Genomic DNA, 15449 nt, shown 5'->3' on the forward strand with positions numbered 1-15449 from the left:
TCAGGTTAGGGTTGCCATATTCCAGTTCCACAAATCTGGGCAGGCTAATTTGCATATTATGCAAATTATTTGCATATTGTTTGCATGTTATGCAAATTATTTGCATATTAATATTTGGATTGTCCAGTTGTTTTGTCTTTGTGCCTAGGAATTACCACCAAAAACTGGGGAAAGATGTGAGAAATCTTTTTTTAAAAAGCAACATTTTCAGCCTTAAATGCCTAGACTCTAGTTTCCAACACTATGGAATATTTATTGATTGATTAAGAGGATTTATATCCTGCCCTTCTGCTGTTAAAAACAGAGCTCAGCACAGCTTACAAATATAATAAAAACAATAAAAATGCACAATCAATACAAAAACATAATAAAAACACAAAATAGCAACAAACATAAAGTAAGTCAGGGCAGCAGTATGGTTAACCATTACATATACGATATATTTCAGAGATGTGGTGGGTGGAGAAAAACAAGAAGCCAAAATGTTAGGAAAAGGAGTCTTTCACACCACATGCTCAGTTCTAAATACTGTTGCAGCAAGTTTTACAAGTTCCTCCAGAATTCCACTGGTGCAGGCACTCAGACGTTCAAAGTATCTGTATGTTTCTTAGGTTTTATAAAAGCAGAGCTTTCCTTAACTCAAAATTTCTTCTCCCTTTGATCAACCACATCTACACAGGTTCCACCTCCATACTCAAAATGAAACTGGGCCTGGAAGTGTGCAACAACCCCACATATACCTTGCTAATTAGATTATCAATGCCAGGATGTCTGTCTTATCGACTACTCTCCTGCTCCTCCCCCCCACTGGGCATCAGGAAAGACCCAGTCCTGGGCTCAGAAAGAAAATAAATATCTGGTCCTCTTCAAAGTACTGATAAGCCTCTTGTTTTAATTAAAATAATAATTATAAATTCTTGCTCTTATCACTAATGGGAGTTAATTATCTTGCATATGCTGCTGTTGCTTCTATGGCTGTAATGGAGTGAGGTTAAAGATAAGTGAAATGCAAATAGGAAAAAACAACACAAAAGGCAGTAACACTTTCCTAAATGTAATACCATACCAACCACAGCAAGATTCCTATGAGTAAGGCAGAAAACTAAGCATCTCACAACCAGTCAGGATTCCTAACCAAAACCCAAAAATATGATAAATGAAGAAATATGTATATAAGCATGACTATCAAATATATTTATTATTTACACAAACTGTAAAGATATTTATAGTGCAATCCTAGGTTTATTTATTCAGAAGCAAGTCCCAGGGTATTCAGTGGGGCTTACTCAAACAGGGACAGAAATGCAACCTCAAGTGATAAGCAACTTCATTCACACAACCCAAAATTCCGAATCATAAGACTCCATACACGCACACGCACACACTACAGATGTATAAATACATACAGCCCATATAACAGTCAAACCAGTTGGTCATTGCAGAAAAATCAGTATTAGTTTTTAAAAAATCAGTATTAGTTTCCTACAGAATAAAAACTGTAATACCTAAGTAAGCCCTGCCTACTTGCTTTAAAATAGGACTGGAGGAGGGAACAGAAAGAGTTAGAACACAAACACAATTCCTTTTTACATTCACTCCAAAGTCCCATTGATTTTCAGCACATTCATAACCATGTCTACTCAAAAGTAAGTCCTATTGAATTCATTGGGATTTACTCTGGGCATATGAGATTAGCATTGCTTTTACAGAAGCAAGTATTGGGAAGGTTTTCAAAACACTGCCCAGGATATGACTCCTGCACACAAGAGGGGGAAAAAAACTGAAATGTATATACGTACCCAATTTATGAGATTTTCAGATAAACAGGGGGGAAACCACCATTTTCTGGCATTGCAATGAGGTTTTCTAGACACTGCCTCAGGTCAATGAAACTGAAACACAACCCTGGCTTCACTGATTGGCTGCAATCCTGAACGGGTGGGGTTAAAGCTAGGAAGTGCTATACAGTACTGTTTAAAGAAAGATTTAACAGTCGGGGGGGCGGCTGGAGTTTTTATGTATATATCGAGAACCGGACCACCTAGAAACTTAATTTCTTTTTTAAATTAAAGCTGAGAATCTGGGCCACCTAAGGCGCTAAATGGGTGCTGGGTGGCATGCAAAGAATCTGGGTAAAACCCAGCTAACCGGGCAATATGGCAACCCTACATCAGGTCCCTCCCTCAAGTGTCAGCCGCAGCAGACATTCCATCAGGCTGAGAAAGACAGAGAGGAATAGGTCTGCAAGGTCTCGGTTCTGCTGAAATATTAGGAACTTTTGGCTCCGCTCCACCAATTTTTCTCACTGATATTTGTAAGCCATTTTTTCAGTTGAAGAGTGAGATAAAAATGCTAATGCTAATAATAATGCTAATAAAAATGGGAGACTATCATGAATTTGGAGATTGTGGGTAAATATTTTTCTTCTAATGAGGACATTGAACTTCTCAAGGATTATCAATACCTCGGCAGAGTCATTAACCAAAATGGAGACAATTGTCAAGAAATAGGAAGAAGATTAGGACTGGGGAGGGCAGCTATGAGAAAACTAGAAAAGGTCCTCAAATGCAAAGATGTATCACTGAACACCAAAGCCGGGATCATTCAGACCAATCTCTATGTATGGAAGTGAAAGTTGGACAGTGAAAAGAGCAGGTAAGAGAAAAATCAACTCATTTGAAATATGGTGTTGAGCTTTGCACATACCATGGATTGTGAAAAAGACAAATTGGGTGTCAGAACAAATTAAACCAGAACTGTCACTAGAAGCTAAAATGATGAAACTGAGGTTATCATACTTTGGACGCATAATGAGAAGACATGATTCACTAGAAAAGACAATAATGCTGGGGAAAACAAACGGGAGTAGAAAAAGAGGAAGGCCAAACAAGAGATGGATTAATTCCATAAAGGAAGCCACAGACCTGAACTTACAAGATCTGAACACGGTGGTTCATGACAGATGCTCTTGGAGGTCGCTGATTCATAGGGTCGCCATAAGTCGTGATCGACTTGAAGGCACATAACAACAACAACAACAATTTTTTTCTTCTGGTGGTGATTCTAACGCTTCCAGGATTTCATCTTACATCTGAAGTAGGTATAAGTTGTACTTTTTAAAAAACTGTAGTTTGCCAAGAAATGCCAGTACTCAAGAAGCAAGTTGCAGGATGAGGAAAGAAATGAACCTGCCCCACAGGTCGGGAATCCAATTTCCAGTTGAAACTGAAGATGACTAATAAAATTTACTCTATATAGGCTTCAAGGATTGGTTTCAAAAACACAGATCTGCTGGGGAAACAATGGAGAGAATGTCAAGTATACTTAAGATACACCGGTACTTTGCACTGTCTCCTGCGAATGACAGCCTACATCTAATTCTTGTTCCAGATTATTTTCTTGGCCATATGTTTCTGTTAGGCAACAGCAACCCATCAGAGATCAGATTGGTAGAGTTTTGATTCCTCTTCCCTTGTAAATCTCAGCTAAAGCCCCAGGAAAAGAAGAGTAAACCCCATTTTCTGAAGAGCTAGCTAAGTGCATATTCACTAACAGGCAAAAAAACCCTTGCTGTTTAAGAATGCACATATAGCCAACATATTTCTATCAAACTTTAAAAAGCAGAGAAATTGGGCAGCTATAGTGAATGCACCAAGGGAGCAGGATACCTGACCTCCTCTCTGAGATATTGTACTGCCTTATGAGTCCGTCAACATGCAAACACAATTTGGGTTGGTCTTTCACAGTCCAATCCACTTCCTGTGTAACTTGGAAGCATTTGGTAACATTTGGGAGGAAGAAGGGAGGAGGAAGAGAGAGGGGAGGGAAAGGAGGGGAAAGGCAGGTCTGATCATTTGCATGCTTATTAAGCTCAATGGGATTTACTCCGGTGCAATCAGGATAGGTAAAACCGACCATGAGGGAGGAGGGGAGAGGAGTGGGAAAGAGGAAGGGAGGGAAGTGGGAATGAGGGGATTGGAAGGGGAGGGGAAAGGTGAAGGAAGGAGGACGGAAGGGGAAAAAGGGAGGTGGTGGGAGTGAGGATGAGGGGAGGGCAGGTTTGATCATTTGCATGCTTATTGAGTTCAGTGGGATTTACTTCTGTGCAATCATGCTTAGGATAGGTAAAACTGACAATGGGAGGGGGAGAGGGGAGGAGGGGATTGGAAGGGAATAGGGGAGGGAAAGAGAGGAGCAAAGAAATAGGGTGGGAATAGGCAAGAGGGGATAGGAGGGAGGAGGAGTGGAGGGCAGGTTTGATCATTTGCATGCTTTTTGAGTTCAGTGGGATTTACTTCTGTGCCATCATGCTTAGGATAGGTGAAACTGACCTGGGGGAAAGGCAGGGAGGGGAAGAAGAGGGCAGGAAGGGGAGGGAGAGGGGAGGAGATTGGATGTGTGGGCACTGGGCAGATGAGAAGCCCCTTTCCTTTCCAAAAAGAAAACACTGAGAACAGTATCATCCTTGTCAGCGTTTCCCACACTTTTATTCTGCAGCAGACACATGTAATCCCCCACCAGGGCCAGTACTAAAGGGCGGCCAGGTTGGGCACTGGCCTGAAGGCCCCAGAGCTACAGGAGCCCCTGAGGGGCCCTCTGCTCCCCTTCCATGATCCACATCCCCTACACACCCCACTTACTTGTTAGCCGGCATTTTAGCATTGCCCTTAATGAAGATGGCGGCCACAGCTTCCCTAAGGTACTGAAGCCGCTGCCGCCATCTTAGTTGATGGCAGAGATGTGCATGCATAGCACGCACGTGTGCCATCAACAAAGATGGTGGCAGAGGCTTCATTCCCCTTAGGGAAACCACGGTCGCCATCTTCATTAAGGGCAATGGTAAAGACTAGACAGGTAGGGGGGCATGGGAGGTCCGCGTGGGAGAGCCACGCGCATGCATGTATGCATGCATGTGCACACCCACCCACCCACTGGGGGGCCAGGGCAAGCTGATGCCCAAGGGCCCCTGCATGCCTGGAGCCAGCCCTGTCCCCCACCCAAATTTAAACCCAAGCTGTCCCTGGCCACCTCCACACCAGACCTTTGTTTCACTTTAGACAGTCATGGCTTCCCCTAAAGAATCCTAGGAAGTGTAGTTAGTGAAGGGAGCTGAGAGTTGCTAGGAGATGCCCTGTTCCCCTCACAGAGCTTCAATCAGAGCAGCTGCCTGTTAAACCACTCTGGCCACTGGAGCTCTGTCAGTGGAATAGGAGTCTCCTCTCAGCACCCTTCACAAACTACATTTCCCAGGATACTTTGGGGGAATCTATGATCGTCTCAAGTGAAATAAATGTCTGGTGCCATTTGTGGCCCCCTGATTAGTTGAGCAAAGTAGCTGTGAGTCTGGCTTTTAGAACACTGACAGTTGGTTCTTACTGAGCATGCCCAGGTTTATCATTGACTTTGATCCTAAATTTTTTAAATTAATTAAAAATTGGCCAGTCATTTTTTTAAACTTTTAAACTGCAGAAGATGTATGTCAGAGGAGGCAGGGTTAGTATTAGGATTACAGGTACTCTGTGAACATGGCTGATTTTTAATTAGTTTCAGCAAATTAGGAGGACACCGAGAAAAAAGTCCAACAGGGGTCTGTTTTCTCTCTCTCTTTACTTTTTGAACTCTCTGTTCTCTCTGACTATTTTGTGTATCGCCATGAAAATTTAGAGGGTTGTTAAGCAACAGTTTCTGAGTTCAGGACTATATGTTTTGTAAGGTTTTGTTTTGAAATGAACTTATAGGAAGCATCAGAATGGCATGGGGGTGTTTTCAATTTAACATTGCTGAATGTGAAAAATCCATGCTGGCTATAGTATATAGTCACACTTGTGGCTGTATAATTTTTACTGTTGCTATTTTCCTGTTTTGTGGTTTTTATGATTAGTCCAGTGTAATATTCCTTTTAGTGTATTATTATTTTATTTTAATATGTATGTAGTCTCTTCACTCAGACCTTCGGGTGAAGAGTAGATTCCAGAAGTTATAAGCAAGCAAGCAAACAAACAAAATTCAGGATCAGCAATAACTCTCTTTTTTCTGTTTTCCCAATTTTGTAAGTCCTGCTGCAAATCCCCCCTTCCTTCTTCCATCCTCCTCAGAAGGTGACATCACACTGCATGACCACAACATAAACGTGCCCTCAGGCCTTAGCCCTTTCTTCTTGCTCTCTCTCTTCCTAGGAAACCTTCAAGAGTTAACCTTTTAATTGCTATTAAGGTTTATTTTTGGAAAAGCTATGATACAATCTCCACTGAGATTTCTGAGTAGAAAAAGTGGACGCTCCATTATCTTGACTAAACTATTCTAGTTGCTCACACTAGGTTCCTTGCGTTTCCGTTTAAATATTCTAATGCACCCTGTTTTGAGGGTGGGCATAAGGTGCTTCTCATGTCTGAAGAAAGTTAAAGTCTACTGAAATTTACCGTAAAACAGAAAATGAAAATTCCACCTAAAGTGGAAGCCTGAAATGGAGGGGGGTATATAATTCACACAATATTGCCTATTAATCTTGCAGTGTTCATTTTGCTATGCTTGCTAATTTACTAAATTAGCAATGTGTGATCCTAAGGAGCATTACACATGCTCTTGGTTACAATAATGTACATGCTACATATCATTTAAATATTCATTTATACCCATTGCTACTCATTCATTTCACTTTTTGCTATTGATTGTATTTTATTACGCAGGGTGAATGAAACTAATCCTACTGGCTTGCAGAAGTTCATGAGTTAGAAACATTTAGTCTTGCAGTATATATTCCAACAATATAGCATTACATGTCTTGCAATTATAGTCACTTTGCTTAAACATTTATCCAGCTCTCTCTCCATATTCTGTGTTGGTTGGTTTATTCCACATTGGTTGTCCTGATTCACAATGGACATGGATAGGAGGACTGTGACCCCACCTCTGTTTCTTCAGGGACTTCCCACATCCATGAGAATGACTGGACTTTACCCATTCTATTTCTTGGTTATACAGTGTTCTCTCTCCCCTGTGTGATACTAAGAGAATACTAGCAATAATTCAGAATTCTACATTAATTCTTTCAATTCATTTGCATCTTCTCTCCCCCCCCCCAGGTTCCACTTGCATTGATAAAATATGGCAAAAAAGCTGTATTAATATGATGACAAGTATGATTACATCAAGCTTCTTTGGTGTTTTTACTGATGTGTACATGACATGTGCTGTTGCAATGTTGGTAAAACACCATGCAAAAGCTCTGTTCAAGTGTTTTGCCTGAGCAGGGAATGCAATACAAAGAAGGATTGTGAGACCATGTGTGTTATCCTCACACCAAATATCCCTGCATGAGTTGTCTCTCCCGAGTTCACGGTGACCTTTCTGCACTGAAAAAGAAGGGCGCTTTATCCAGCTCTCTAAGGGGGCTTCTAAGCAATTTCAGGTGAACATGCTATTAAGAAACCTGATAAGGCAGGGATGCTGATTGAAGGAAGCCTTCTTAGAGCATTCAGCCGAACCTGTTTAGATGGTCCCTTCAGACCTTCCTGTTCATTGCAGGAGGGGTGGAGGTGAACAGGCAGGGATGGGGACTTTGATGGAGTGGCTGGAATATGTGACCCTGTGTTCCCTGCTCACTGTTGAGCCTCGGCTCTCCCTGAAGGAGCAGGGAGGGGTGAGGCATGAGTTTCAGGAGCCTTAGCTGCCAGAAGGCGTGGAAAGCCCAGGAGTTGTTGAGTCTGCTTGGGACCTTGGGGGGGGGGCAGTGAGCCTGAACTCCAGCCAGTTCCCACGGGTGGCGAGAGCTCTGAAGAGGAGAGTGCGCTGCCTCCAGTTGTTCCTAAGGACCCATCAGGGGAAGCCCCAGAGATCGTGTCAACTCCTCCCTTGCCAAGCAGTTCCCAGGATGCTTCCAGTGTGATGCCCCCTCCTGACCTCAAGCCTGCAGCCCAAGAGCAGGTGTCTTCCGATGAGCCATTGGAAACATACACCCCTTCGCCTTGTGCCCGCCGCCGCAAGAAACAGACAGGGCAGAGACAGGACTTGCGAAGGAGTCAAAGATTACAATCGAAAACGTTCCCTACTTAAGCTGGCAGCTCACAGAGGGGAGTCGCTGAGTCAACTTCCTTTACATGCCGCAGAGCATGTCTAGAGTGCAGATAGGGATTTCTAGTGAGTAAGGCAGGTTTCTATATGAAGCACAATGTCTTTGATGTATCCATTACTTTAATAAAGCAAGATTTAATTACACCCGCGTCTCCGCCTCGTGGTTCCAGCTCTGGACGGGACACTCACTAGAACACCTGAATAGGGCTATAAAGAATCCAGATGCAGCTTTTTGTCTGATCAGAAGACTGATTTTTATGTAGGGTTGCATCAGTCTGCATGTTTAAATCAATGTGAGAAGTAAAAGCTGTAGTGAATTCACGCACAATTCAGAAATAGAAGAACAACAACTATGGAGAATTCCTAACGTTTCTGTTTTCACACTAGAAACAACGCTGGGTAATTTGCATCTCTGAAATCCCAGACAAAAATTTGGAAGCATCCTTCTTTGGAGCAGCTTGAAAAAATCAGTGCTTTACATAAATGTGATTTATGTTCCTGCATTAGGAAAATAGAGGAGGGAGGGTGGAGCAGTATCCCTGAAGAAGTATTTGCAATTCCATGCATTCTTTCTGTTCCTCTTTAGAATGCAGCATGTGCTGTAAAATGCAGAATGTCTCCAGGACTCCAGGTTGGCTGGTTGGCTTATTTATTTGCATCTCAAGACAAAGTCAAAGTGTCAGTGAGAAAGTGAGAACAAAGAGCACAAATGTAACCAGAGAGAAAGAGATGAAAGTGTTCTTCTGGTTTGAAGATCTTCTTGCTGATGAAGATGTTTAATCACAACATATATGGACACAACAATTATTCATCCATTTTATGCTATAATAATATGGAAGTTTTGTATATTGTTATTTCTCACTGATCAACATGTGAACTGATTTCAAAGGGTAGATACCCTGAAAAGCAGGAATATATATATTGTTGTGCACTACCCCAATCTCCGAATGATGAGAGATCTCCAAGGGTCCCTGCGCTTGCCCAAGGTTTGGTTTCCTTGGAAAGAAGGTCAGCGGAGACGTCTTTTAGGAAATACGGTTTTTATTTACACACATTCCAACCTGAGCTTAAGATGGAGGGGTTCAAAGCATTAGCAGTCCAGTAGATCATGCTTTTCCATCAGGCTTATAGGAGGCATCCTAAAGCCATGGTGTAGGGAACCAGCCACTCTGCCTGTCTCCAGTTCCCAGCCTTTCCTCAGACCCAATAAATGACACAAGCCTCTCTTAGGCCCCAGGAGAGGGAGACTCTCCTGAAGAGTTTCAATAACAATAGGATCTCCCTGGCCCATTCACCAATTAATGGGCACTTGGCAGACCCATTAGCCCACCTGGCCACTCTATTAGAGACTCAAAAGAGACTCATCTGACCAGCAGAGCAGGTTTCTCAGCTGCAGAGCCCACCTCCAGGTGCAGGGTTGCAAATCAAAGGCTGGAAGGGAACTCACAGAAATCATCTATCTCAATCTCCAAACCTATAATACTATATATAAGTAAATAAAAGAATACATTGAAACAAGCCATACACAATGAAGCATATCAGAACATGTCAGGTCTGCTTTAACTTGGATTCCTGCATTGAGAAGGTGGTTGGGCTTGGTAGCCTTATTGGCCCCTTTCAACTCTACTATTCTATGATTCTATGAGTAATAGCCATGCATTTGAATAAGACTGCCATCAATACAGTGAGGCAGCTCATTCTGCTGCAGTACGGGAGGGTCAGTGTGGTGAAGCAGCTGGAGTTTTGGACTTAGATCAGGGATATTAGAGTCAAATTCTAGAAAGGTCCACAGCCAATTCCTCTCAAATTTCAGAAAGACAGCACAGAAGTGATGTTCTGGTGGTGTTTGGACCCACAGACTTCCTATCCCCAAACATGACCCCAGAAGAGGGAGCAAGCAATGCCAGCTCTGAAGCTGGTTATAGAATATTTCCCTCCTGTTGTTTTTAAATGGGAGAGAAATAGTAAAAGGAAAAAAAATCTTGGCAAGGAAAAAGAAGCACAAGAATGCTGTTCCACCTGCCCTGTCAGTACAAGCCTGACAGGGTATTGAAAATGGCAATTCATCTGCCCTGACTTTTCTCTCTCTCTCCCCCCCCCCATCTCTTTGGATTGCAGCCTTAGTAGAGTCAAAGAAGGCATAACTATGCCTTGCTAAAAGGAGGAATAAAACAGAAATTCAAGAAACAGGAGGATAAGTAGGCAAGCTGGGAGAATTTAATTCATTCAAAGGTTTCTGCTTTGATTAGCCATGTTTGAGGAAAAAGCAAAGTGGTTCAATAAAACCAGAGCCGCCATAGTGGTAAGAAGGAAATAATTTTGAAAATGTTAAGCCTGCTCGTTACCTGAGTATCTTTTAACTGTTTTTTTGGGGGGGGGGGGCGTAACTCAGTGGTTGTGCACATGCTCTGCAAGCAGATTCCAGTACTTGGCATTTCCAGTTAAAAGGGTATTTTAACTTTTAGCCTTGGGGAAACTTCCTTCTAAGACCCTGAACTCCTGGAAAGCTGCTGCCAGTCACGACTTCTCCAGATGACCTCTTTATTGAGTATTCATCCTGACTGGCTTCCACAAAGCAGAGGCTAGGTTATAGCTAGTCGTTATTGAACATTCATCCTGATTTGCTTGCGAGGTATATATACCACCATTCATACGCTGCAACGACAGGGAGGTGCACACAGCAAAAAACATAAAACTTCCTTAAAAACAGGACAATGTTAAAACAGTCCAAAACAATCATTTAAATGACTTTTTAAAGTGGATTAAAGTGCTAGGGCAACAAAGTGCTTCAATCCACTGTAATTGTGCAAACCTAAATTTCCCGGTATGTGTCTGAATCCCTCCCACAAAATATTAAGACTTTTGGAGATGAACCCACACTAAACAAAAGCGAAACAAAGCATTTCACCTAGTATAATGCAGCTTCCTGTGTAATAGCACCTGGTGGGCTGGCGTGAGTGGGGCTGCTTTGCTGCCCTGGCTTCCCAATGTCACCCATCATCACTACTGGCTATCAGGAGAGAGATGGGGAGAGGCAAAGCAGCAGGGAGCTCAGCACAGAGCAGGCACAGCAACAGAGGCAACCGGATGCTCCAGCTGCTGCGCCTGCACCACACTAGCCTCCCCACTGCCTTATCCCTCTTCCTCTCCGTAACTAGCAGCAATGCATGACATTAGGAAGCCAGGTCAGTCGTGCAGCCCAGCCCATGCTGCCCTGCCAGCAGCACCTGTGATCTTCAGACCATGGTCTTATACACATCTACCCATTAAGTTCAACGGGACTAACTCCTGAGTAGACATGAAACAGATTGCCCTCTCAGTTTCATATTATCCATCTTCCTTCTCTTGAGGGATTTCCTGGTTTTCCTGGAAACTAGTTCAGAGACAATTTACAGCCAATCCTACAATCCTCACCACAACCTGCGAGTTCTAAAATTAAATGGTGGGAAGCAAATATTGCTTTTTACTCCACACCACATACACTGCAAAAAAAAATGTCTTCAGCTACTACGTTGGGGGCACAACTGAGCTAGGGGGCACAAAGGCAAAGAGATGCTTTCATCAGTTATCCCCTTCTTGAACTGCCAGTGTTGAGGTCATGATTGCACTGCAGCTTTTTGACCAAGGTGCAGAGCTTGGAAGATTACTTTTAAAAAGTAATAAATTACAGTTACAGTTACATGGCCCAAAAAAGTAGTAATTACCACTACAATTACAATTGCTCTGAAAGTAACTGATTACTTTTCCTCCAAAGTAATCACTACAATTACATTTCAGTTACTTTAAAAAAACACCTACAAGGTGCTGGCCTTGGTTGCTGCACATCTACGTTGCCTAAAACAACATTAAAAATAAACACACACATACAGAGGTAGTAGAATAATTATTTTTATTCATAAGATAGCAATGGCGGTCTCTCTGCTGGTAAGGGTGGTGGGGAGGGAGGTTGAAGCCACTACTCAGATCTTTGCATGCCAAACCAAGTGCAACCCCCCCCCCCACTCAGCCAGCCAGCATATTCTCTCTCACTTAACCACCTCCCAAACCCTGCCCTGCCACCAACTAAGGGACAATCACTCAAGCAAACATTTTCCCCTGAGATGCAAAAAAGTTAAAATACTGCAAATGCAGCACAGTAGCCAGAGAGGGTGGTGGAGGCCGCTTTGTGTGCCAAGTGCAAACACAGTATTCACACACACACACGTTGTCATCTTTCACCTCCACAGTTCTTTATCTCCATTCTGCTGCTGCCTCCTTCTCCTCCTTTATCCATGTTCTTGACCTTCGGATCCTTTTTCCCTCCACTCCATTCTTCACCAGCACTATCTGTTTTTTTAAATAATTGTTTTCTCCACTCCACCCCATCTCACTCTCTGCCTCCTCCCTCGTCGCCTCCTGCCCATCCACAGAGTACAAGGAAAGAGTGACACTGCACAGAAGCCCAGTTTGAGGCACATGATTTTCATCCACAAATCAGAGGAGCAGAAGACTTCCCCTGCTCCCCCCCAAGTAATGCCCAAAAGTAATTCTGGAAACATTACAATTACTCCACAAAAGTAGTAAAATTACTCCTAGCTCTATTACAATCAAAATGTAAAGGAATCACTCACTCGTTACTCAAAAAAGTAATGAATTACAAGTAATTCGTTACTTGTAACTAGTTACTTCCAAGCTCTGCCAAGGTGCATATCTGTGCTTGTAGGGATGAGGAGGAAATTTGATTCAGATCACATTTAAAGACAAACCACCCTAATTTGCCTTTCTGAAACAATACATGAGCTAAAGCAGAGCCATCCTTTGAAATCTGTACTTCTCCAAATTTTGCAATTCAGTTCTCCAGCCAAGTAATGTATACAAAAATGCATATACTAGGGTTAAGGTCTGCATAAATGGGCATATATTAATGAAAATAACACAAAATGCATTGTTAGGAAACATTGCTTGTAAAAATGTGTATATTAGGCAAAATTGCATACATAAATGTGTACATTAGAAGAAAAGTGTTGATGAATTTTCATGATGACTTTAAAAAAAGCAAACTGATGTGGAAATGTAGAGAACTGAACTTGAGAATGGAAAAATGGAAAACTGAAATTAGATCCACCCATTCTGACATGTGAATTATTCATATCTTTTCGTTTCTCTGGTACAGTGGAGTATGGAAATGTTTGCTTAGTTTCAGGAACCAGAGTGAGCTGTCTATGAATCAATTCTGGTTTTTGAAACACAGAAGGGACCACAATCACTTGCATTGTGGGGGCATCCATGAGCAAAATGAGTATATGTTCTTATACCTTGTTCTACATCCCCATTCCCCAACCTGGTGCCCTGTGATTTGGACTACAACTCGCTTCAGGCCCAGCCCACATGTCTCTGCTAACTGGGGCTGATGAGAGTTATTGTCCAAAACACGTAGAAGGAACCAGGTTGGAGAGGGCTGCTCTATACTAGGGACAGCCAATATGATGCCTTCCAGATGTTCTCAGACTCCAACTCCCTCCAGCCCCAGCCAGCATTATCATTGTTCAGGAATGAAGGGATTTGGAGTCCAACAATACCTGGGAGGCACTGGCAATCCATGCTCTATACAGTTGGCATTAATCCGGGTGCATTTTCTGGACCTCTCTGGATGTGTTTTTTTAGGTCAGCCTTATGGCCAAATGGTTTCCCAATCTCCCAAGAGACTTGCAGGATTAGGTTTATGGCTATTAGTGAGAGGTCTCTGCAATAGCTGCTACTCTCTCTGTTTATGGATCATTATTATTGAGCCCATGTTCGTCAGAGCCAGTGAACTATTGCACTGAGAAATGAGGCCATGTCATCAGCATACTGCGGCTAGGAAAGACTAATCAAAGGTATCACATCTGGAGATGCTCTTGTTACAAACTCAGCACACTAACATTTTCTTCAAAGTACATCAACCTGACCTGTGTTTTTCATTTTGCCACATCAACTTAATCACTTACTGGATTATGATGATCTCCTTTTAGCTGGGCAGTGTAATGTGCTTTCCTAAGTGTAATTAAGACATATTAAGAATCAGTATTATTAAATATTCATTCACAGTTTAGCTTGATCCAAATGCTATTAAAATCACCACATACCCTGTTGGCAGCTAAAATAATGCCACTTGACACTGAGATCCTTTTACCTATCTTTTGAAATTGTTGCAAAAGCTTTTCCTCAATGCTTCCTTTCTTGTGTAATCATTATTCATGTTGGCATGTATCAAAGGATCTGACTTTACATTTGCAGTTACATATAAATTCCTGAAATTTACTGTTTGGCTGTTAGTGCTCATCAAATCATCTGACAACATTCCTGAGCCTCACATTCATTTTGAAAGCTAAAGTGCCCTTTAAAAGGAGTTTTAAAAACACTGAAATAAAGACAACAGGGCAGATATGAATCCAGATCTCTATTTTGTTTCATTTTCACACTTTTTTGTGACTTTGTATTTCCATGCTTATATTTGTTTTGGGAGTCCAACTTGAAAGGAAAGAGATCACCATCCAAAGTAGGATACTTTACCTGGTGTGTGTGTGCATAGGGGGGGCAACATTAAACTGAAGCAGGCAGCAATATTGGCCTATTATTTACATTCACTGTCCTTTTATTGTCACAATTATAGTCCCTCAATAGACATTCTTCACATATTAATGGCTGTACATGGGGACTGGTGAGCCCCAGCACATATGTATTCATTCAAATATATTCAGAGATCCTCTGTGTGTACAACTCTATGTAGGTAGGGTTCTCTTCAGACACACTAAAGACTGTGCATAGTTTTGGTGTGGAGCCTTCTATCACAGTGCCACACACCCAAAAAGCATCCACTGAACACACAAAAAATGTCTGTAAGGACATTTGTCCCTTGAAAACATGGATCACAATCCAGTGCAAAGTTAGACATGTTTACACCCACTGACTGTGCATATAATTGGTGCACAGGATTGTGGCCTAACCAAAGTGACCATGAAAGCAAGAATTAGATTATTGTGTGTGAGTGGTAAATAAATACATTGGGATCAATATATTTATTTATTTATTTATTAGATTTATTAGTCGCCCATCTGGCTGGCTGTCCATTGTTAAACCAAAGATTTCTGCTTGTGCAATGGAGTGTTCCCCTCTCCTTCCCCTGCATCTCTTCTAGGGGTTCCCCAACCCTCCAGAGCAGATCTAGGGAGGGTGCAGGGCCCACATGTGGGGAAGGAGAGGAAGGAAGGCCTGTTGCGGAAAGAGAAATCATTGTGCTGATGGGATGTATTAGTTGAATGCCACTCAACCAGTATTTTTTTAACATCCCTACTATATGACACTTAATCAGTCATTTTATCACCTTTCTCAACTTTTCATGTTTTTCTTCTTTTTCTTCT

Source organism: Rhineura floridana, chromosome 3 (genome assembly GCF_030035675.1).
Source record: "Rhineura floridana isolate rRhiFlo1 chromosome 3, rRhiFlo1.hap2, whole genome shotgun sequence".
In the NCBI taxonomy this organism is placed as follows: Eukaryota; Metazoa; Chordata; class Lepidosauria; order Squamata; family Rhineuridae; genus Rhineura; species Rhineura floridana.